The sequence below is a fragment of the Polypterus senegalus genome, chromosome 15 (assembly GCF_016835505.1).
Source record: "Polypterus senegalus isolate Bchr_013 chromosome 15, ASM1683550v1, whole genome shotgun sequence".
Lineage (NCBI taxonomy): Eukaryota > Metazoa > Chordata > Cladistia > Polypteriformes > Polypteridae > Polypterus > Polypterus senegalus.
In genome coordinates, this window is record NC_053168.1 from 126,624,536 (window position 1) to 126,650,065 (window position 25,530).

General features: G+C 44.6%; 1 protein-coding gene across 1 annotated transcript in view; it reads right to left on the reverse strand.

Moving 5' to 3' along the window:
* Positions 1-15,737, reverse strand: part of kcnv1 (potassium voltage-gated channel modifier subfamily V member 1) — a 30,871-nt gene extending 15,134 nt beyond the window's left edge. The window contains exon 1 of the mRNA XM_039737336.1: positions 15,267-15,737. The gene's annotated coding sequence lies outside the window, so the exon portion shown is untranslated. The remainder of the gene's footprint in view (positions 1-15,266) is intronic.
* Positions 15,738-25,530: the final 9,793 nt, after the last annotated feature.

Below are 25,530 nucleotides of genomic sequence, written 5' to 3' on the forward strand. Positions count from 1 at the left end.
TTCACCAATAGATGGAAGTTGTGCCGATAATTAAGAAGATATGGGAGGCAAGGCTATAACGCTATTGCCATGTGATGCAGAGCATTGATAATTTAGTTTAAAAAATGACACTACGCCTTAATTCTTGACAGACAATAACTGTGGAGATGGTCAAAGAAAGAAGAAGATAGGTGATGCATCAATGCCACCCCCCAAGGACGCTTTGGATTGGGCCAAGTGGAGGTGAATGTGCAGAACAGCAGACTTTTGCAACTGTGTGCGACAAATGCTAGGAAAGAGACGTTAAGAATCTAGCCCTCTATGGACCTCCTTCAAAGAATGAGAATGACAAATTTCTAATACAATATTTAGACTTTAAAAATTGAAATTGAAACACACATTTTAAGATTTTAAATACTTAATGCGACTATTCTTATTTATTAGACAGGAGTCCCTACAGACTGTGATGTTTATGGATGACATTGTGGTCTGTAACAAGAGTAGGGAGCGGGTTGAGGAGATCCTGGAGAGGTGGAGATCTGCTCTGGAGAGGAAAGGAATGAAGGTCAGTAGGACCACCAAGACAGAATCCATGTGTGTGAATGAGAGCGAGGCCAGAGGACGAGAGGGTGAGGATGGAGGGAGTAGAGTTGGCGAAGGTGGGTGAGTTTAAACACTTGGGATCAACAGTACAGAGTAATGGGGATTGTGGAAGAGAGGTGAGAAAGAGAGTGCAGGCAGGGTGGAGAAGAGTGTCACGAGTGACTTGTGACAGATGGGTATCAGTAAGAGTGAAAGGGAAAGTCTACAGGATGGTAGTGAGACCAGCTGTGTTATATGGGCTGGAGACGGTGGCACAGGAGACAGAGCTGGAGGTGGCAGAGTTAAAGATGGGTGTGACGAGGATGGACAGGATTAGATATGAGGACATTAGAGGGTCGGCTCAGGTTGAAAGGTTTGGGGATAAAGTCAGAGAGGCGAGATTGAGTTGGTTTGGACATGTGCAGAGGAGAGATGCTGGGTATAATGAGAGAAGGGTGCTAAGGATAGAGCTGGCAAGTAAAAGGAGAAGAAGAAGGCCTAAGAGAAGGTTTATGGATGTGCTGAGAGAGGATATATGGGTGATGGGAGCGACAGAGCAAGGTGACGAGGACAGAAAGATATGGGACAAGATGATCCATTGTGGCAAACCGTAACGGAAGTAGCTAAGAGAAGAACTCTTATTTATTATGAACTTCTACCTCCTGAAATAAACCATTAAATGTCTTTTGAATACCTTGAAATAGGGCATTTGCGGTCATTTAGACTTTTTTAGTTTGGGTTGGCTGTACGGTTTTTCCAGCATGCATTTGGGAACATGGCGTGTCTGTGGTCACAGTGTTAAACGTTCAAGCTTGTTTACTAGCAGTAAACATGGCGGCTCTGCTCTCTGTTTGCACTGAGAAGAACGGCGAGCTCTGATCCTCGTTGTTATGGGATGAAGGTGTCCCGAGGGCCAAAAACTGCATCGGTTTGTCAGTATCATGGTATGGACTTGGTCAATGTTGTTGTGGGTAGTGGAGGTGGACGGGCGTCTTGCTCCTTCTTCATACGTAGCACTTGTCCAACCATTTCTTAACTCCTCGAGCCATTCATAAACACTCTGCCTTGGTGAAACATCATCTCCATATTGTGCAGAAAGCCTTGTCTGGGTGTTGTGTGAATCAGCGCTCAGTGTGGTGACCTGATTGATCACTGATAGAGTAGAACACAGGTGAAATGTGAAGGGGCGGGGCAGTTTAGTGGAGGAGACCACACCCCCTTTTGCCTCCCAGTGGCGTCAGGTCAGATATTAATGGGGCGGGACAGTTCAGTGGAGGAGACCACACCCCCTTTTGCCTCCCAGTGGCGTCAGGTCAGATATTAATGGGGCGGGGCAGTTCAGTGGAGGAGACCACACCCCCTTTTGCCTCCCAGTGGCATCAGGTCAGATATTAATGGGGCGGGGCAGTTCAGTGGAGGAGACCACACCCCCTTTTGCCTCCCAGTGGCATCAGGTCAGATATTAATGTGACAGCACCGTGAAGAACCGAGGACTGAGCGGCCTCTTTTATTAGTCCTCAGGGAGCTGCCATAATCAAGAGATAAGCAGCGACACTTCATGGGTTTAACATTTCAAAAGAGGAAGAGAAGAAATGAATTTACTTAACTTCATTAACTTAACCAAAAAGAGTTCCACTTAATCTGTGGCAACTTTATGGGACATTGTGGTAGAAGTGGGAATACTACAAGGCAAAGCAGCCCCCCCCCCAAATAAAGCCCACCAATTATCTCTCCAAACTGACTCTTAATTTATCTTTATACTCTGGCCTCTCTGCCAATTGCAGGCTTTGCTTCTGTTGTTCAGTTTTTAAAGTAGAAGATCTGCTCTTGTCAGAGTGTAAATCTCGACTGGTTTAAATCAGCTGTTCTCATTTGGCGCTGGTTTGCTGGGTCACCCTCAGTCACCTTCCCTTCCCACTGCTATTTTTGTCAGTCACCTTTGATTTCACGGTCCTCTATTAGAGAAATGTTTTGCTTGCTTTTAGCTCTGTCGAGGCCACAATGTGACAAAGTGAATGGACACATCTACATAACAACGACTAATGCCCACCAGCCATGCGCATACAGCATAAAGCAGAATGAACGTTTTCGGTGACTCTGTGTGTCACGCGCATGCAGCTCAAGACGGAACCAAGCGTTCTGTCAGAAGTGTTATCTTCATAATTATAAACTGGAAAATAACATCCTGCTCCGCTAATATTCTGTTGTGATGTCTGCTAGAAAAACAGCACAGTGAAGTGAATGAACATTAACCTTTAATCTGCAGCTCTCTTAACAGAATGTAACTTTAGGGAACATTTTAAAAATAATTTAGAGCCGCCAATTAACCTAAATGGTGTTAATAATTTGCCTAAAATGAAATCCATCCATCCATCCATTATCCAACTCGCTATATCCTAACTATAGGGTCACGGGGGTCTGCTGAAGCCAATCCCAGCCAACACGGGGCGCAAGTCAGGAAACAAACCCCGGGCAGGGCGGCAGCCCACCACAGTAAAATGAAATCAATTTCAAATTTAATAAAAGAGCTAGTGTGAGTGTGTACATTTATGGGCCCTAGAATGGACTGGTTTCCCCATCCTGGCATTGCTGTTTGGATAGACTCCATCCAGCTCTGTGTGACCTTGAGTTGGATTACGTGGGCCCGAAAACGTGATGTTAAATAAAATATGTTGTGATCAACACCGGAAAGGCCGGGATACTTCAAAAGAGGCCTGAAAAACAGCCAAAAAGGGAGAGGGGAACTACTAACCCCTGGTCCAAAGTAAGCAAAATGTTGAATCTTTCATTTTAATGTATTGACTCAAATACAGTTCAATAGAACACTCGAGATGAGAACAGACCATTCAGCCCAACAAAGCTCCCCAGTCCAATTAGCTTATTTCTTTCAGAAAATCATCAAGTCAAGTTTTGAAAGTCCTCCTGTCTACCACACGACTTGGTCGCTTATTCCAAGTGTCTCTCATTCTTTGTGTAAAGAAAAACTTCCTAATGTTTGTGCGAAATTTACCCTTCACAAGTTTCCAGCTGTGTCCCCGCGTTCTTGATGAACTCATTTTAAAGTCACCGCCTCTATCCACTGGACTGATGCTCTTCATAATTTTAAACACTTTAATAATTTCACCTCTTAATCTTGTTTTGCTTAAACTGTAAAGGCTCAGCTCTTTTAATTTTTCCTCATAACTCATCCCCTGTAGCCCTGAATCAGCTGAGTCGCTCATCTTTGGACCTTCTCTTGTGCTGCTATGTCCTTTGTGTAGCCTGGAGAACAAAACTGCACACAGGACTCCAGATGAGGCCTCACCAGTGCGTTATAAAGGTTGAGCAGAACCTCCTGTGACTTGTACTCCACACATCAAGGCTCTATATAACCTGCCATTCTGTGAGCCTTCTTAATGGCTTCTGAACACTGTTGGTAGCTTAGAGTCCACTACGACTCCTAAATCCTTCTCATAAGGTGTACTCTTGATTTTCTGACTGCCCATTGTGTATTCAAACCTCACATTTTTACTTCCTTTGTATAATTCTTTACATTTACTGACATTAAATTTCATCCACCATAAGTCTGCCCAAGCCTGTCTGCTGTCCAAGTCCTTCTGTGATGATATAACGGATTCCAAATTATCTGCTAATCCACCTGTCTTGGTATCATCTGCAAACTTCACCAGCTTGTTCCTTATATTCCTATCTAAGTCATTTCTAAATATTAAAAATAGCAGCAGCCTCAACACTGCCCCCTGCTGGTCACCACTCTTAACATCGGCCAGTTCTGATGAGGTTCTTCACACCATCACCCTCTGCTTCCTGTGTCAGAGCCAATTCTGTACCCACCCACACCCCACACCCTGACCTGCCACTTTCTTTTAGTTTGATGCCCACCCTCTCATGTGGCACCTTATCAAATGCTTTCTGAAAGTTCACATCAATAATCTCATCTGCTCCACTCTGGTCGTATCCTTTTGTTGCCTCCTCATAGAATTCCAACATGTTAGTAAAACACGACCTCCCTCTTCTGAACCCACGCTGACTGTTCCTAATAACTCCTGTCCTTGCCATGTGTTGCTCAATCTTGTCCTTAATAATTCCTTCCATTAATTTTCCTGTGATGCATGTTAAGCTTACTAGCAGATTGTCAAGTTATACAGAAACCTTTTCATGAGATTTTGAGAAGAAAATCACAAATGCGACGGTAAATCAAAAAGTAAAGGCAATTTGAAAATTACACGGTAAACACAACAGACAGAAGTTAACGCAATACAACACATTTGCAATGGCTTATGGGTAGGTTGAACATGCACAGTGCAGCGCTCTGCCATTATTCTTGTTGAAGTCGAGATCACAGGAGTATGGACGCTCTTCTGCAGGATCGCACTGTCGTTAAACAATGCGCTGTAGAGACATTTCCACGGGCAGAGGGAGAGAAACCTGCTGAAATTCACCGAATTACAGAGACTTTAACCTTCTGTAAAAATTCCACAAGGAGTTAAACTAGTCCAGTGAGAATCAACATGCCATTGAAATTCTGTCGTTTGAGTGATTTAAATGGTCCTCTGATCATAAATACTTTGCCCCGTGTCTGAAGTGGGAAAAAAGAACTGTCGGTGTACTCCTTGTGGTGCACACATGTTTTCCCTAACGATCACGATTGGCAATATCAACTGCTCTGAAGTCTTCACAGCAGGTTGCTCTCCAGATCTTGAATGGTCGACCCTGCTTTAGTTTGTCCATTTCTTGGTTTCCAGTTAGGGTTAGGGTTGTATTGGGGATTCGGTGGTTTGGGTAGTCTGAGGATGTGGCCTGTCGGGTGCACTCGATGGCCAGTGACTCCGTCCAGTTTGGGCAGGACATGCTGTCAGAGTACTTTGTTGTTGGTGACGCGGTCAAGGTAGGTGATGTTGTGTATTTGTCATAGGCACCGTCTGTGAAACACGTTTAGACGATGAGTAAGGCTCTATGTCATCTTCCAAGTCTCAATGGAGTATAAAGCGGTCATAACGTTCATGCTGTTGTAAAGTTGTAAGCCATACTCGACACATTTGCTAGAAGGTTGATGCTGCTTGACACGTCCTTCAGCATACATCCTCATCCACACCGCTGTTCCTCCCTGACAGGTGAATTCAGTCGACTTCCTGTCCTTCAGCTGTGACGTGGACTTTGGTGCTCCGACTTATTGCCATAACCTTTGTTTTCAAACAGGAGCCACTCTCTTGTCCACAGATGGACTCCAAATAAAGTGTAGAAACATCTCAATGGGGATCAATATAGTGGGATGCTCCTGAACCAAAGCAACAGGTCAGAATACCAATGGGATATTTTAGGTTTTTTGTTTTTAATTGTGACAACCTTAGGGGGCATGCCAGCCTCCCAACCCTACACAAACAGACACAAGTGGCACACTTACAAAACTCACACTTTTTATTTCTGGATCTCTTTCCTGGTACAGCACCTTCCACCATCTTCCAATCTCCAACAATAACTCCTTTTCTTCTTCTTTATTTTCTTTCTCTTTTGCTCTTCTGCCACCTCTACTCCTCCCTTCACAAGCTCTGTCCTCCACCTCCTGACTCCGGCTCCCAGAATGGAGTGATGTATTGTCCTCTGGTGTGCTCCAGGTGCTCCTTGATGATCTTCCTACAGCACTTCCTGGTGTGACAGAAGTGCTGCAGTCCAAGGCTCTGGAATCGTCCAAGCGCCGTCTCGTGTCCCGGGGGAGATATTGCCGGTCTTCTCATCCTCCAGGCATCCCCACATAATACATTTGTACAAATCGTGAATCCTGTATTCGCTTTGTCATTCCGTGGTGTTGAGGGTTGCTGATGAAGGTAAAACATTGAATTGAAACGACTTTAGCGCAACACTGCAATGCAACAGAACGTGAAAAAGTGAAAGGGTCTAAAGAATTTCTGAGCCCAACATATATTTGTTAATAAATCAGACAATCCCTCCACGAATTTTCTTTTCCTGTTCATTCTGGATACATTCAGGTGAGGACTGCGTCTTTGGGTGTTTCCCATTTTTCTGACTTTTCTCGTCTTCCCCTATAAAGCTGACGGAACTCGGCCTATTCCTCCAGGACACATCCCAAGTGCAATCTGCTTTTCATATAAAACCGTGTTTTTGTCGAGTAACCTTTAGCAGCGGCCTACTTCTTCAAGGCGGTTTTAATATTTCAGGTGGAGTGCCAAATTAATTCAACTAATGATGCTATTCTTGTGCTAATGAATTTCCATTTCTGTGTTCTTTAGTAACCTTGTCAACTCTTCAGATGTGTGCCGTCGGTGATTCTTTGGAGGGTAAAGACTGCGCCGGCGTGGATTCACAATAAAAATGAATTCTGAGACAATGTAGGAGTGCCAACTCCAACTTGGTAAAGGCAAAGGTGGAAACGTCCAAAACCTAAGACTGCATTCTCCAACCACTTCATTCGTTTTAGAGTCATGGCAGATGGGAGCCGACCCTGGCAGCGCGGGGCAGCAGACCACCACAGCAGCCACTCACACCAGAGTTACCTCTGAATGCTTGGAAATCACTTCAGTTTGGTTTCATCCAGCGCCTCCTGACTCAGCGGTATAAGAAAACCCCGCACATATGATATACCACCATCTTGATGATTAATTACACAAGATGTCTGGCTTCATGGTGTCCCCCCTATTTTTGGCTTTATAGACCCGATAAACCCTCACTTTTAGGCCATTTTTGAACCATAATTTGTACAGATAATAACCCCCTTATCCATCCATCCATTTTCCAACCCGCTGTATCCAAACACAGGGTCACGGGGGTCTGCTGGAGCCAATCCCAGCCCACACAGGGCACAAGGCAGAAACCAATCCTGGGCAGGGTGCCAACCCACCGCAGGACACACACAAACACACCCAGCACACACCAGGGCCAATTTAGAATCACCAATCCACTTAGCCTGCATGTCTTTGGACTGTGGGAGGAAACCCACGCAGACACGAGGAGAACATGCAAACTCCACGCACGGAGGACCTGGAAAGTGAACCCAGGTCTCCTAACTGCGAGACAGCAGCGCTACCCACTGCGCTACCATGCCGGCCATAACCCCCTTATGATGAAGAGTAAATCAATAAGTGTCTGTGACAAAAGGGATCAGAAGGACTTGAAGATCTGCATGCCACATAAATGGACCCCCGTAAAGGAATATGAGGGGTAATAGTTACTCCTTTTCACAAAATTTAAAAAAGAGGGGGATCGGGAATAAAGGCATGTGGAGAGTCATCTGACATTGTTTTGAGGTTGCTGATCATGAATATGATCGTATTTTTGATATTTGATTCATTACCAGTGGTCCTGTCCCCCCTACAAGCCACTCCCAGAAGGTTCAAAATGACAAATTTCAACCATAAGCAAGTGGGGTGTCGTTTTAGATTATTTCAAGGTCACTGATTATGAAAATGAGGGTATTTTTGATTTTAGATCCTTTGCTAGACCTCTATGGACCTCTACCAGAGGGTAAATGATAACCAATTTCTAGTACAGTCGAGAATATTTTGACATTAAATATTTAAATTAAAGCACGCTTTTTAATACTTTAAATATGTGATACAACTATTCTTATTTAATTATGTACTCCACCTTCATGATGTAAATCATTACATTTCTTATAAACACCCCACTGCGGTGGGCTGGCGCCCTGCCCAGGGTTTGTTTCCTGCCTTGCGCCCTGTGTTGGCTGGGATTGGCTCCAGCAGACCCCCGTGACCCTGTAGTTAGGATATAGCAGGTTAGAAAATGGATGGATCGATGAACACCCTGAAATCGGGTGACCTGTGCTAATTCAGATGTTTTGGGAATTGATTCCATTTTAGGTGAATTTTTGACCTTATTTACCCTAATTGGTGACTCTAAATTATTTTATTTATTCTTCTAATGTTACATTCATTTCCAGTTAAGAGAGCGGCAGATCTTACCATCCCTTCTTCCATCGGTGCCAGCTGTTCCAAACACGGTAGTGAAGCCAGCGCCAAACTCTAAGGACAAAACTCACGGTTTGCCAGTCAATCTGCAGGCCTGTCCTCAGCTATGGTCAAGAGCTGTGCATAATGACCAAAAAAGCGAGATCTTGAGTAAAAGTGGCCCAAATGAGGTGTCTTCGCAGGGTGGGTGGGCTGACAATCCATGATGGGGTGAGAAGCTCAGCGATTCAAGAGAGCTTTAGAGGAGAGTCGCTGCTCCTCTGGACTGCGGTAATGAGGATCACCACCAGGCCCCTAGAGATGCAGTGAAACCAGGACCCACAAGAGGGATTATGACTCTCTGCTGGCTCGGGAACGCCTGGGAATACACCAGGAAGTGTTGGAATCTGCAGCTCCGGACAGGAAGGCCTGGGCTGCCACCACAACCTTCAGTAGGAGAAGTGGTGTAAGATGATGAGATGAGGCAACAGTTAAGGCCTTGGACTTCACACCCTGATGTTGTGAGTTCCCACTAGTGACACTGAGTGACCCTGCCTGTGCTGGAACTGGATAAACAAAAAGAACACAACCAATGGGGTCTAAAATGTTGTAAGTCGGCTTGTGTAAAGGCGTCTGCCAAATAAATGATAAGAAGATGAGAATACTGCAGACTCGTAGTTAACACTCCCTCATTTAACTTATTAGCATATTCAGGTGGGCTAATATGGGGCTGCTAGGTAGGCTGCACATTTCGGAGGGGGGGTAGAAGAGAAACCCACTAAGACACGGGGAGAATGTGCAGACTCCACAAGGCCAAGTGCCAGACAACGGCTGGATCTGCGAGGTAGCCATGCTAACCACTGTGCCACCCGAGGTGTTAGTGTGCATTAATGCAATGCTTTGATTTCGATTAAAATCTTTTGAGAAAGAATGGAATGTTCACATCACACTAAAAACGGTTCAGGCAGAGCATGACTGGCACTCAGCTGCCTTCAGTTCAAACAGGATCATTAAAGAGTTTGACCATCATGTACAGAAACGTTTCTCACTTCTTCCTTCTGGAACGCGATAAACGGCCATCGGCAGTCACTCCAGTAAATCAAATCACAATGCTACTGAACAGCCAATCATAGCAACTGACACTGTCATGTGAAGAGGACCCCGGATGAAACACTTGAAGTCTCTTCCAAGATGGTGCCTGTGGTATCCTTGGATGGGATGTGTGTCTAAATAAGGACATGAAGCCTTGGCTAGAACATCCACGGCTCCAACATGGAAGACACTGTCTCATAGGGAACAACCTCTGAAGGCCATTTTGGGGTTTATGTTCACGTGACGTTTTCATCATCTAAGCATTGTGTAGAAGAGATTAAAAAATGTTAAAACTGTTAAAAATAAGTTTGAGGGAAGTTATGGTCAGACTAACTAATGCTCTAGCGAGACCCCATCTGGAGTTTTGTGTGCAGTTCTGGTCACCATGGCACAACATGACGTATTGTGACAGAATCAGACCTGCTTAGCCTCGAGCAGAGGAGACTGCATGGTGACCTCATAAAGATCTGCACTTGAGGAGCAGAAGAGAGCAGCCAAGTGCATCATGGGACTTAAGGACATGACGTACTGTGACAGGCTCAGGGAGTTCAACCTGTTTAGTCACTAGCAGAGGAGACTCCATGGGGACTGAATCCAGGCCTTCAAAATCCTCAAAGGCATTGATAAAGGAGATCCAGCAGAATTCTTACAGCTTAACGGTGAATCCCGTACTGGAGGACACCAATGGAAATTAACGACTGAAAGCTGGAAGCAAAGGGTGGTGGTCATCTGGAACAAACGATCGAGACACGGAGTTGAAGGACAAACTTTGAGATCCTTTAAGAAGGATCTGGATGAGATGAGTGAAATAAACGGGCGACAAATGGACTGAATGGTCTCCAATCTCGTTGGTCACGATTCTTATGTTCCTGTGACTGAGTGGTGTTTTGCTGTTGTATTTGTTCCTTTGGGGTTTTTTTTTAGTTTAGGTTTTGAATATTTAAGAATCATTAAAAATATTGGCCTTGTTTTGGGTGACCACTGTCTTCTAGAAGATTACCCCATGTGAAGAGAACAAGTAAACTCCACAAATGAATCTGGGTCATTGGAACTGTAAAAAAGCCGAGCCAACCATGGTGCCACTCCGAATCACCTTCACCACGGGTTAATGACATAAGCCATTGGTGGTGGGCATGTCTCAATTAACAATCCTAGGGAATTAGAGAGCCTCGTTTTCTCACCGTACTTTCCATGTTGCAGCTGCTGAATTCACTGGCATCCCAAAGCAGCCATGAGTCGAGGTAATTCTTGGCAGGGAAAACCAATCAGATCGCTTCTGCTACCAAGATTCTACCAAGAATTGAAAGCTTGGGCCAATGATGGCTTACTCGGCTACCAAGAATTGGCGAATCACGGCTCGAGTTGGCTACCAAAACTCGGAAAGGGCGGGCCAGCCTCTTGTCAGTTACTGTATTCTGCAAAAGCTTGTTGAGTCGGCACACACAGACGCTTTGCGATTTGCGTTTCATTTTGAACTTTCTACAAATGTTACTCACGAGTGTCGGTTTGCGCAGATAGATTTACATTCACGTACACATTTTTTGAATGATTTTTTAAACATTCTTGGTTAAGTTTATTACATTCATTAAATATTTGTTCAACACGTGTAAAGACAGATATAATAATGTATAAACATAATAAACATTGAATTGTATAATCATAGTTTAATTTTACAGAATGAGTTTTAAAAATAATAATATGAAGTGCTCTATAATTTTAAAAATACAAATCATAGAAAGTCATCTTGACTTCATCTTTGCCAATTTTAAAGCTTTTTTTTTAATTCATTGTTTGGGTGAGTTCATTTTTATTTGAAAAGATAGATGAACTATGTGTACATATCTCCTACAAAAGACTGCAGGAAAGTCTTTCTGGTATATAAAGACCAATAATTGCTAATGAATTACTGCAGTAAAAATGATATATATATTGTATATTGTGGACTATGGTCGGCCATTCATCCTGGCCAATACCCCCAGGCCACCAGAGGGAGCCCTCCCAGCGACATGGAGATGCCCCGAATTCCAGCAGGGCATCATGGACTAGGGAGTTTTCCTGTACAGCCTTGCTGGATAACGTTGGGGCCACCAGGGGTCGCTGCAGGGAGGCCCAGGGACTGTTATTTGCCCTATAACCCGGAAGTGCGTCTTAGTCACAGCAACAGGGGAACATTGTTTCTGACCATGTCCATCCCTTCATGACCACCATGTACCCATCCTCTGATGGCTACTTCCAGCAGGATAATGCACCATGTCACAAAGCTCGAATCATTTCAAATTGGTTTCTTGAACATGACAATGAGTTCACTGTACTAAAATGGCCCTCACAGTCACCAGATCTCAACCCAATAGAGCATCTTTGGGATGTGGTGGAACGGGAGCTTCGTGCCCTGGATGTGCATCCCACAAATCTCCATCAACTGCAAGATGCTATCCTATCAATATGGGCCAACATTTGTAAAGAATGCTTTCAGCACCTTGTTGAATCAATGCCACGTAGAATGAAGGCAGTTCTGAAGGCAAAAGGGGGTCAAACACCGTATTAGTATGGTGGTCCTAATAATCCTTTAGGTGAGTGTATATACTGTATATATATATATATATATATATATATATATATATATATGTATGTATGTGTGTGTATATATATATATATTTATATAATTAACTAAGTGGTGTGTATGCTGTTTACTAGAACACATATAGTTATTTTGCGCTAAGTATATAAACATTTCCCTTTGCAATATTTCCCAATATTCATTTTTACCTACTTTTGATTAATTAAATGTCAGCATCAACTAGAATATATTACTTCTTAATTGTATAAATACATACAAACATGGGGTGGAGTGATGGCTCTGAGGCTAAGGATCTGCGCTGGTATCCCGAAGGCTGCCGGTTCGAGTCCCCGTCACTGATCCTACTCTGCTGGGCCCTTGAGGGAGACCCTTAACCTGTAATTGCTCCGGGGGCCCTGCACTGTACAATGGCTGACCCTGCGCTCTGACCCCAAGGGGTCTGTAAAAACTAACAAATTCCTAATACAAGAAATTGTATAAGGCGAACTAAAGAGCAAAACACAAGGCTGTGCACTTTTATTATTTATTCATTCTTATTGTGCTTTCATTTTTATTGTACATCTCTTGATGATCTGTGCAGCCGTCTCAGACCATGGTAAAGGTGCTACTGTATAGAAGGAAGTGAAATGCATTATTATTTGTTATAATTCTGATTCAATGGAATGGGCAGGCAGTTTGTTTAAGTGTGATTTTTAACTCTGCTTGTTGTTCGTATGTTCCTTGACAAATCATTCATTAAACAGTTTTTGTTTAATCAAAAAAGAAAAATAAACAACTACAACGTAGGATTCAAAGCAGCGTTCGTTGAAGAGAATTTTTCCTTTAATTTATTTTAGAGATGTATTCTTCCATTCAGAAATGTGGCATGAGCAGGATTCGAACCCTAACCCTAAGATAATTCTTGGTAGATCGTCTCTCAAGGGTCGCAGCTATACCTCGACTAATACGCACCCTCCTTGGCGTGGAGTGGTGGCGGCTCTGAGGCTCGGGATCTGCACTGGCACTCGTAGAGTTGTCGGTTCGAATCCCGTAAATGCCAAAAGGGACTCTGCTCTGTTGGGCCCTTAACCTGCAATTGCTTTGAGTAGTGAGAAAAGTGCTATAGAAATGTAAAGAATTATTATTTTGTTACACGGTGTAGAAATTTGAAGTATTCCTGACCCCCAGGCACTAAACCGATGATAATGGCAACTGAATCTTCATTGAGGAGCTGCACGATGGTGGGCTGACCTTTGAACCTTCGCAGTGAGTTCTGGTTTTTGATTTTGCTAAACAGAAGCTACACGAAGCACATTCAAGGCCTTTTCTTTGTGTTTTCTTTTTCTATTTTTTTATGTGAAACTGAACTATTTACAATCAACTCAGAGGCGCTGAAGTATAATTTGAGATGTTCAGTAGGATGTTGTTTAGAGCAGACGGCTGACACAATCGAGCCAGCCAAGGACGTGTGTGTACACTGCGTGTGTGTACTGCAGATTCACAAAGTCTTCAGTCCCCTTCACTTTCTGCACAATTAATATTTACACACGTGGATAAAAAAACAAAAACCAACAAGAAGGTCAACGTCACTTATTGTCATGCAGTGAGCTGTTCTGGTGCTCAGGCGCTCACAATCTGCCAAAGTGGTGCCAACTTCACTTCTGAGATACCTGAAGCTTTGAAGGCCACGGTGCTCCTGGGAACACTCAGAGCTTCACAAGTGGTCCTCATCTGCGCCTCTCCACAATCTGATCACAGAGGCCCACCGAGAGCTCCTTGGACTTCATGGCTTGGCTTTTGTCCTACCATAGTGGGTGACTTGACAGATCTTCTATGGACACTATGGAATACCAGGCCACCCCAACACAGACAGGCAGAGACACGAGCCCAGCACTCAACACTCGTTTATTTCAGTGGGGAGATGTGTTTGTCTCGTCCCACAGCTCTACAGAGTGACTTGGCTAGGAATTGAACCCGGATTATTGGACCTGTGACAAAGCCATGCCAACCACGGTGCCACTCCGAATCACCTTCACCATGGATTAAAGACATAAGCCTATATATTACATTTTGGCAGCGGCCACATCTCAATTAACAGTCATAGAAAAGGACATTTCTTTTGTGGACATTGTGTTCCCTCGGTTGACGACAGTTCCCATATTTGTACTGGAATAAAGTGATTATTTAACACTGTCTGTTTGTACAGCATGCATGACTGGATCATGGTCCTGTAACCTTGACTTTTGGGGTTGAGTATATTGAATATCTTTAAATAAAGGAAAAATAATAATGATGATAATCACTTTATAACAAACAGATGTAGAGTTTTATTCTCTTAACTAAAGGGGAGTCCCAGCAGCCACAATTGATACCCTCTCGTCGTCTTTAGATCTGCCCACTCACTTGACCCCGGGGAACAAACGGGAAACCGTGTCCGTTATTACGGTAATATCATCAGACGTCACACGCGATTGTATTAAACGGTACGGCGCTTTGACATTGAAGCTCCCATACTGCTCAATAAATGAAGAAAACAAACAGAAACGGGAGTGAGGACACCTCTGGTGGCTAAACGGGTTAAGAAAATGGATGGTGGGATGACATTCAGAAGCGCTGAGGGGCACGAGTACCTGAATGACATTTTTTATGTTCGTACGCCGAATAAAAGGACATCACGGAGAGAGAGAGAGAGAGAGAGAGAGAGAGAGAGAGAGAGAGAGAGAAAAAAAAAAAGAGAATGGGGGCGACTTTATCAAAAGCAAATACTCCACGGAATAACCGTTAATCATTCACCAGATGAAAGATCCGGAGCCCCGCGCAGCTGCCAGACGGGATGAAGAGCCTGGCGATATTTGATGAGACACAAGGAAATGAAGATGGAGCTAATCTGCCGTGCTTTCACACACAATAATAATAATAATAATAATAATAATAATAATAATAATAATAATAATAATAATAATAATCTGTTATGCGCCATTCGTTCAGACAGAAAAAGTGTTTATTACAATAACATGATGTGCGAAAACATCTATATTAAGTTTAGAAATAGGCGATTGAAAGAAAGTTGCGTAAATGTGAATTATACCGACACTCGAGAAAGAAAGAAAGAAAGAAAGAAGTTGGTTCTCCCTTACCATCTCTGGAAGTTCAGGCGAGCAGAGACAGTCATCAATCACCTGCGGCGAGCTCGCTCTCTTATCTCGATCCGTTATCTCGGAGCCCGAGGTTCCTCCACTCGAAAGCGCCAGATGGGAATAAAAAGAGCGCAAGTGAAGAGCTCGAGCCGGCAGAGCAGAACGATGAGCGAGCGCGGAGTTGGATCCTCTTGCGAGTTCTTTCTCTCTTTTTTTCAGTTAATGACTAAGTAGCTGGATTCATCTCACAGGCGAGATTTCCTAAAGATGTGCCATTTGTTACCTAAAAGCCGAGGACTGAAGTCCGCGTTGGCCAACGACAGAGACGGTGAAACTGGAGCGGACAACTTTGCGAGTGAGGAGTGCGAGTTGAATGCACTCTGCGCTCCCAGGTGTGCAGCTGATGAATTACACGCGCGCGTCAGGTGACAGAGCGGCGCCCTCACTCACTTTTCAGCGACAAACACCCAAAGCCACCCTCCCTCCCCGCAACCCGCCCCTCCGCCCCTCGTGCCAAACCCCTCCTCTGCTCTGCCACCTTCATCCGTCGCGCTGCTAGGCAACACACTGGCGTTTCTACAGAAGACGGCGCGATCCACGGACGTTGTGCACTCCGACAGACCCTCCGCTTTCACCTTCGAATTTCTCATTGAATGGGCCTCATTGTAAAGGAAGCTCGAAACACAACGGCCTCGAACTTTTGCACGTAGCCGCTGACAAACGAGTGTTGAAATGAAAGTAATAAAAATGAAAAGAGCAAGAAAACTGATGAGTCATTTGGCGACCTGAGAGGTGACCTAAAGGATTAAAGAAAAGGGTCCTTTGTGTTCGGTCGTGCGGTGATGTGCACCTTCTTCTTCTTCTTCTTTCAAGGCTAAGTTGTCGTTTCGTTCTCGTCGTGTACCTTTAGTTGCACTTGCGTTAACTCCTTTCTCCTTTTAAATTCATTTAACGGTTCATTTTGTTCAGAATCCAGCACATCGTTCTGAACTTTACCGTCGCGTTTCTCTGTGATGCTAATGTCTGGGTAAGGCGCTATATAAAAATACCAACGTATCCACACAGAAGACTTTCTGAACTGCACTGTATCGTTTGTTTGATGTACTTGTGTCTATTCAAGGCGCTATATAAAGGTACTAAGCAACCTTAAGAAAGCACTGCATCGTTTTGAACTCCACTATCAAACGGGGGTGTTTTAATACAAATAATAAAAAAGGAAAACAGATTTGTCATTCGGAGACCTAAAACATGGCCCCAAAGGATTAAAGAAAGGAGTCCTTTGTGTTCGGCCCTGCAGCGATGCGCATTCTTCTACTTCTTTTTCCAAGGCTAAGCTGTTGTTTTGTTCTCGTCATGTAGCTTGAGAGTTGTATTTGCGTCAACTCCTTTCTCCTTTTAAATTCATTTTGTGATTCATTTTGATCTTTGTTAGCTGCCCTTGAGTTCAGGGAAATCGCCCTGAAACTGTACTGTCACCCTTGTTTGTTATGCTCCTGTCTATGTAAGGCACTATACACCATGCTGACCAACGAACCCGCATTAGAAAACACTAAAGGGTTTTAAACTGCAGTTTCAACTTCATGTGAGATACTCGTGTCTGTTTAAGACGCTATATAACAATACTAACCTGTGTACCCCTATTAAAAAAAACATGACAGCACTGCCATATTTGTTTGTGATACGCATGTCAGTGTAAGGCACTATATAAAATACTACAAAGAAGACATAGCAGCGCTAGAAAAGGTCCAGAGAAGAGCAACTAGACTGATTCAGGGCTACAGGGGATGAGTTACGAGGAAAGATTAAAAGAGCTGAGCCTTTACAGTTTAAATAAAAGGAGATTAAAGAGGTGACATGATTGAAGTGTTTAAAATTCTGAAGGGAATGAGTCCAGTGGCTCGAGACTTGTATTTTAAAATGAGCTCATCAAGAACACGGGGACACAGCTGGAAACTTGTTAAGGGGAAATTTCACCCAAACATTAGGAAGTTTTTCTTTACACAAAGACCGATAGACACTTGGAATGAGTGACCAAGTCGTGTGGTGGACATTAAGACGTTAGGGACTTTCAAAACTCGACTTGATGTTTTCTTGGAGGAAACAAGTGGAGAGGACTGGCGAGCTTTGGTGGGCTGAATGGCCTGTTCTCGTCTCGATTGTTCTAGTGTACCAACCAATGTACCCATTGTGGCAGACGGCCAGGGCCCTTACATGGTTGGGACACCAGTATAAACTTGCACAGGGTATTTTCTCCCCCCTAGAGTGCTAGATGACAGACCCCCTGGGTTGTAGCGGTGCCCTGGATCCCTGCAGGGCAGTATGGGAGTTGGAGTTCGGCACACCCCTGTTGGGTTCCATGGGCACTGCCAGGGGGTGCTGCAGGGACTACTGAAACCTTTATTGCAGCATTTCCACCACACCAGGAAGGAGAATACAGGACACCCGGAGCACTTCATTCAGGGAGTGAGAGTCAGGAGGAAGGGGGACGAAGCTTACCAGGAGGAGAGGAGATGGAAGGAAGGAAAAGAAAGAAAAGAAGGAAGAAAAGAAAGTGCCGTGTGCCATGTCTTGTGCTCTTTGTGCTTTAGCAGGTAAGAAATGGTGGAAAGGCGTCACCCCCAAGAAAGAATAAAAAATCGTGTGTCCTGCGTCTGTCTGTGTGGGGTTTGGGGAGCTGCGCGCCCCCTGTAGGCCACATCATTTTAAGTAAAAACACTCCATTGTTCTGAGCAGCCCTGCCACGTTTGTTTGTGATACTCATGTTTTTTCAAGGCGCTATATAAAAATAACATACCCATGTTAGAAAGCATTAAGTTGTTTCAAAGTGTCCTGTCTCACTTCTTTGTGTGGCGCATGTTTGTTCAAGGCGCTATATAAAATAATAACCAATGTGCCCCACATTCGAAAACACAAGCTCCAATGCCACGCTTGTTTGAGATACTCATGTCTTTTTAAGGCACAAAATAAACTGTGAAGACCCGGGGCACACCTGCTGAGCCAGTCTGGCACAGACGCCACTTCCGTCCAATGAAGCCCTTTATCCAGATGTGGAGCAGTCTCCACGGACCGATACCCACAGTCCCAAGCAGTACACAAACACTCTCTTCTTCCCAGACTCTTTCAGCCTCCATCTCCACATCTCGTAAGTGAACTTCGTCCCTCTTCCTCCCGACTCTGGCTCCCAAATCTGGTGAGTATGCCCCTTATATTCTGCTTCCAGTGTCCCAGGAATACTTCCGGATAAGGCAAGAGTCCTGTACACAAGGGCTCAACAATCCATGTGGCACCCCTTGGCGGTCAAGGTTGGGCCCAACAGGGCTGTAGTGAACTCCAACTCCCAGCATGCCCTGCGAGAATCCGTGAAGCCATGGCAACCCAGGGGGGCTGCCAACTAACGGTTTGCGGGAGGCAGTGCCCTTCATAAGCTACCTCCCCCTGTCCTATCATTTGGGAGACGTCCTGGTGGGGCAAGAATACCAACCACCTCTTACAAAACATTCTCACTCTATTAGAAAACAAGAATATGTGAGGTGGTTTTGGTTTCAGAGTTCCGTCCTGATGTGTTTGTGCTCATTCCGTTGTCCTTCCCAGGTTGGATCTTGCTCATTACAACATCTCATTCCCTGACTCACCACTCTTCATGGACAACACCATTTTCTGACATCACAGATGTAGAAGAGTTCCTTTCCATGGCATTTCTTGTGTTGCTTACTGGTATGCATCTAAGCTGTGCGGCGGACAGCTGGGACCCCTGCCCGGCCAGAACGCCTGGAGATCGAAAAGACAGGGAGAGGGACAATACCTCCCAAGGTACACAAGAGGGCAGCCTCCTTGGTTTGCATCAAGGCCATGGGACTGGAGCTGGGACGCTCATTCCAAATGAGGACCATAGCCACCACCAGGTGGACAATCCTGGAGCCATGGACTGCAGCACTTCAATCACACCAGGAAGTTCTGCAAGAAGGTCATCAGGGATCAATGTTTTACCTTCATCAGAAACCCTCAACATCAAAGAATGACAAAACGAAAACAAGATTTCAGGATTTGTACAAATGTATTATGTAGTGGACGGCTGCTGCTCTTGCCAATACCTCCCCCGGGACACGAGAGGGCACTTGGAGGATTCTGGAGCCATGGACTGCAGCACTTCTGTCACACCAGGAAGTGCTGCAGGAAGGTCATCAGGGTCCACCATAAACGGGGCCGCCTCACTCCATTCAAAAAGCTGGAGACAGTGGACGGAACTTGTGAGAGAGGAAGAAAAGAGTAAAGAGGAAGAAAGGACTGTGAGCAATACTGTTGGTGATTCTGTGCATTGTGAGAAGAACATAAATTGTGTGCTTCTGGACATTATGTGTGTCTCAGCGTCTGTCTGTGATCCGGGCTTCTGTCACAGCTGCCTTTTGTACTGGCAAATCGTTTACGGTTTTGTGATAAATCCAGTAGCTGGTGCTTCTACTGTCCCTTCAAGGATTTTTTCACCGATGTGTGCAGTTGTCGATGTCTTATGCATGTTTGATCGTGGATGGAGATTCTTTTGTAAATGATGTGAGAACGCTAGTGTGGACGGGGATCATTTTCATATAAAATGTAGTAGTGTGGACGCAGGCTAAATGTGTGAGGTGGTTTAATAATAATAGCAGTACATTTTATTTATATAGCACCTTTCTCATGCTCAGTTAGTTGTGGGACAGGCTCAGCCAGGATCCTGTCACATGAGCGTCTAATCATTTGTGCTGATTCTTATTCGAGGTGTCTGTGGTACCGACAAATGGAGGGGTGCACTTACTTTTTCCACATGTGAAATTTGCATTTATGTTGATTTGAATTCCTGATATTTGTTATATTAAGATTGTGGTTTTCTGAGGGAATGACAGGCTCGACAGAAAATACATTTTGAAGCGGAGTCCGTTAAAGGACAAAACAAAATCAAACACTCAGTGGAGGGAGTGAAAAACGAAACAGAACAGCTGCCAACGAATAGCGTGGCTTGACAGGATATCGACTTTCTTGGTCTATGTAATTGAGGAGCTTCTTCACTCTGGTTGCTCAGTCAAGAAGTGACGCCTCCTTCAGCGTGGTGGATTTCTTATATCCCAGAGACTGGAAGGGGCGGAGTCAGCTGCCCTGGCTGGGCGGTTTCTCTGCACTGTGGAAGTAAAGTAAGACAAGCCAGTTAGCAGCAGCACCCCCTCCCGCTCTGGGGTGGAACCACATACCTGGGAGGAAGTCAGAAGGGTGACCCTCTGACGCACATGAGTGACAAGATATTGTTTAAATGGAGAGCAACTCTAGATGTATCCACATATGTTAAAAAAAAACATTTCTTGGGGTGCACTTACTTTTTCACATGACTGTATAATATTTTTGTATTCAGTGTTTTTTTAAGTGCAGATCATTAATGGACAGACCTAGCAGAGTTAAACCCACTTTCCAACAGGATTAAAAATGAGGGGTCCTTGGTAAAGAAATAGCCCGTGGCGATGGCCCAAACATTTCTGGGCACCCATGGGACCAATACCAGGCAGCAATGTGGACGGAGCTCACCTGACTTTTTCCCTAACCCTTACCCGACTGAGGAGTCTGCCAAAGGTAGCCTGGCTGGTGGGACTTGGCTTGTCGGCTCAGTGATGACATCTTGGCCAGGTGGTCATTGAAAGCTCTGGCTCAGTGTTTAAGGGGGGCTCTGTGCTCTTCGGCGAACACCTGTGCTCTGTTTACCTTTACAATGAACTTTTTAAACGTTTCTGAGAGACAAAGGGCAGAGCTGTGCTGGGGCTGGCACAAAGGCAGGGAGGGCATTTCTAGGTGGTGTTTATTTTCTTTTGCTCTGTACTGTAGTTTTAGTTCCACCGAAACCTCTGAATGGCTGACTATCCGGTGGCATCTCTGCTTGTCTTTGTTTAACAAGTCCTTATGGCTACTTGAATGCATAATAACTCCACCAAGCGCAGCCCCATGCCCCTGTAATCTCATGTGAAAAATGACCTTCCTTTCAGACAGAGACATTTGATTTTCTTCTAGCAAACATCAAGCACTCATAAAATCCATTCTGGAGGAAGTTGCCACAGTTATCGGGCTGGGCTTCTGCCAATGTGATGCTGCCCGGATGGCCCTGAATTGGATTCAATGGGTTTAATATTGGAAGGGGTGGCGCGGGGATCAGAGGCCTCACAGGTCCAATATCCAGGTTTTGACACGCATTGTCCAAAGATTTAGATGGTAAGAAGATATTTGGGGGAACCTCATATTCAGAGTAACAACGCCATTATGCGTTCACTGGCCAAGTTAATAGGAACACCTGCTCATCTCCTCATCCGCACAGTGCATGCACTCCTGCAGCTCATCAGCTTGAGTTCACATCAAACACCAGAATGTCATCTCGTTGATTGCAGCGGTGGCATATTTCATGACGGGCTGCTTTGAGGATTTCTGTAACTGCTGATCTCTCTTGGGTCTTTCACGCCCAAAAGTCCTTAGAGTTTACTCAGAATGGTGAGAAGAACGCAGAACTTCCAAATGAGTAGCAGTTCTGTGGATGGAAACACCTTGTTGATGTGAGGTCAGAGGAGACAGAAAGGCTACGGCAACTCAGATAACAAAATGAGTACAACTGTGGGCAACAGAAAAGCTTCTCAGAATGCACAACACATGAAACCTTGAGGTGGATGGGCTACAAGAGCAGAAGACCAGGTCGGGTTCCACTCCTGTCAGCCAAGAAGTGAACGCTGAAGCTGCAGTGGACACAGAATCACCAAAACTGGACAGTTGAAGTCTGAAGAAAGTATAGCCTGGTCTGATGAATCTCTGAATCTCGAATTTCTGTTAGATGGTAGGTGACAAGAGCATGAATCCATGAGCCCAAGCTACATTGTGTCAACAGTCCAGGCTGTTGGTGGTGGTAGTGATGGTGTAATGGAGTGGGGGGCACCGTTAGTACCAACCAATCATTGCTTGAATGCTACAGCCTCTCTTCAGATCTCTTCATGGGCACAATTTACCCGTCTTCTAAGGTTCATATTCGGCATTATAATACACCAGGTCACAAAGCAAACTTGTGTCACAAATATAACAATGAGTTCAGTGTTCTTTGGTGGTCTTCCCAGTCACCACATCTGAATCTAATAGAACACCTTTGGGATGCTGTAGAACAAGAGATTCACAGCAGTAACGGGCAGCTGACAAATCTGCAGATGGCGGGTGATGCAATCAAGTCAAGATGAACCAGAATTGCAAATGAATGCTTACAACCTCGTCTGGAATCCACCCAAGAAGAACTGAGGCTGTTTTGAAGGCAAAAGGAGGTGCTGCCCAGTGTAAGTAGAGTGTGATGGAGAATTTGCACCATGAATGAATGAGTCTTGAATTACATTGCAGGACCACTGCTTATAAATCAGGAACATAATGGACGTCCTCTAAATCGAGTGAAACCCAACACCGTCGGTGATGTAACCGGTTGAGCTGTGCACTCGAGCAAACCGACCTGGTTGGACCCAACCTACTCTCACGCTGTTAACAATGGATGGATATGAAAGGTGTTATGTGTCCCGAAATCGATTAAGTCATTCTTGAGATGAACCAGGAGATGCACAAAAGAGGCAAAACTAATCAAATTATTAAAAATTCAGACGTAAGCGTCAGTAGGCTTTGCACCCAAGGAACCAAACTACTATTCTGTTCAGTTATTATGCCGATCTTTCTGATCATAAAATAGGATAGATAGAAATTGACGAGAAGAATTCATAATTCATTGCAGAATTACGGTATCTGAGGGTTCCTCTCGAGGGCCTCTTTCTCTTGCACATTTTGGCTCAAAAACGAATCTGCACATTGTCATCTCATCACAGGCTTAAGTTTCGAGTTTGGGATTTTTCTAAACCGTCCTCAAGAAACTGTGACACACACACACACACACACACACCCATCATCGAGATATCGGTGTTTTCAGTATCAGGGGACCAAAAGACATCGAGATCTGTTGAAAACCAGAGATCGAAATTTTTGACAAATCTAAAGCTTTCGCTCCTCCCCTGTAGACAATAAGATATATGGTGGCAGAGGGCACAAAGCAATAAACAAACCGACTGAAACCCAAATGAGAGCCAAGAATCAAAGTCAAAAATCAGACAAGAAGTCAAAAACGAGGCAAGACACGAAGATCGATTAGCAACGAGTTTGTTTGTTGCTTTGTTTTCTTTTTTATATTTTGTAAGAATTTATTCACGGATCGGATAAAGCTGGTGCATTACACTGACCTTTTATCCCATCATGCCGATGAACTGGAGGTCACATCCTTGGAGACCACACCCCTAGAAATGTGAGATACGACCCTAACAACGGTTACACAAAATGGTGTCTAATACGGTAAATCCAGCCGTGACCATGACATTATGTAACAGATAGTGTCACACAAGCGCGTTGGAGGATCTCCTCATGGGCTCGCTATGTAATAACCCGCCAGGATGAGAGGGGGTGCTGCTGTTACTATTCTCTTCTCTTTCTGTGCTGAGGAACTGCCCAGTGAGGTCACTTAGCCCCGCCCCTTCCAGTTCACCAGCTATAAAAAATCTGGCTGCATGGAAGGAGGAGTCCTTTACCACCAGAGCGACCCACTGGACAGACCTCCTGTGATAGACCCCCAAAATTCTGTGGCTAGAGCCAGATCATTTTTTGGTTTGCATTTGTGCCCAAGGGAAAGGAAGCCAATGCCAAGAGGCGGTCCTTTATGTGGGACGTTTTCAGTTCATTAAATGGAGACGACCCGGCTGGGGTCCCAACTCTTACCTGTTGTGACCTGCCATTCCTGCACCATGTCCCAGTGGATAGACAGACAGATAGATACTTTTGTGGGCTGATAGATAGACACCATAAAACAGATTATAAAATGATCATATAACAGATAGATGGCTGGATGTGTGTGTGTGTCTGTGCCCGTATGTTAACTATGGGTGCCACGTCAAGTCTCAGCTCCTGCTGGTTGCCCATTTGCTGTCACAATTCTTTTTAAATTTCAGTAACCCTGATTTGGATTAAGAAGAAATTCAAATGCACAGGTGCTTATCTGTATGTGTGTGTTATTCTAGTAGAAATACGAGAGACGACTTTGGTCAAATCCAGCTTGGGTCGCCGACTGCTTTAGCTTTGATATCACTTTTCTCTTTTACTCCATCATCGGCTCTCGTCGCATGATTCTTGCAGCATGTCATAAAAACATGAAACTTGAGTGATTTGCATTAATCAAATCTGCCTCTGGAGACCTTTGGGAGTTCTGTGAGGGTCAGTCAAGCTGTCACGTTGATGAACAGACCTAGCGTTCCTCGGCTCTTCCCTCGCCAGGCATGTATGTGGAGCTGCAGGATTTCAGTGCCGTAGCTCACTGGAGATCCCCGAGGCTCAGTCCGCAGCAGAAAGTGCTGATTCTTCTTTATCTGCAGCCCTTCATTAGTTGTGACCTATATAGTGTGAAGAAGGAAACTGACACACTTTTAAGTCTCTGATGACTTTTTCGTTTTATTGTCAAGAACTTTTTTCTTTGTTTTTGCTCTCTGTACAGAGTGGGCAACCATCTTTCCTTTCTTGGTGTTTTTCTGAGCTTTAGGTTAACAAGCTGCATGCTAACGTTTACACCTGATCCTCACCAAATCACCCTTTTTATAGGTTACTTGTGGTGATGGGCTGGAAAACAATTTAGTCCCATGTTTTCAGGGAGAAAGAGATGTTTTATCGTGAAAGGGTCCGATGGTGACCTGATCCTTGCCCCTTCTGCGTAGACCCGACTATCCCAAACCATTGACTCTTTCTCCATTAAGTCCCACGGAGACGCAGCTGCCGCTCTACTTGTGGTCACCGTCAGGATGAACCCAGCATGACTGAGATTCTCATTAAAATTCTTCCTCCTTTCCCTTACATGTTGACACCAGAAAGAGCAAAGCAGAGAAAAGTTTATTCTTTTACTGAGTTCAAATCAAATAACATTTTCTAAACTGAGATTCTTAACGTGCTAAAAGCAGAAGCAAATGAATGTGACCACAACAGTGCAACCTGGACAGAGAGCAGCTTTCCTTGCTAGGTGTCACTCATTATTGATTACATTTTTTTGAACATCTTGGCAGCCATTTTGCGTAGCCGTCATTAGCTCCACCTCCCACGTTTCTAGGGGCGTGGCTAACTAGATTGTGACTTGTAGGGAATTCGGTGCAATGGGATAAAAGTCTGGCTGGTGGTTCCTTTCTCTAAAACAAAATTCTGAAATTTGTATTGTCAT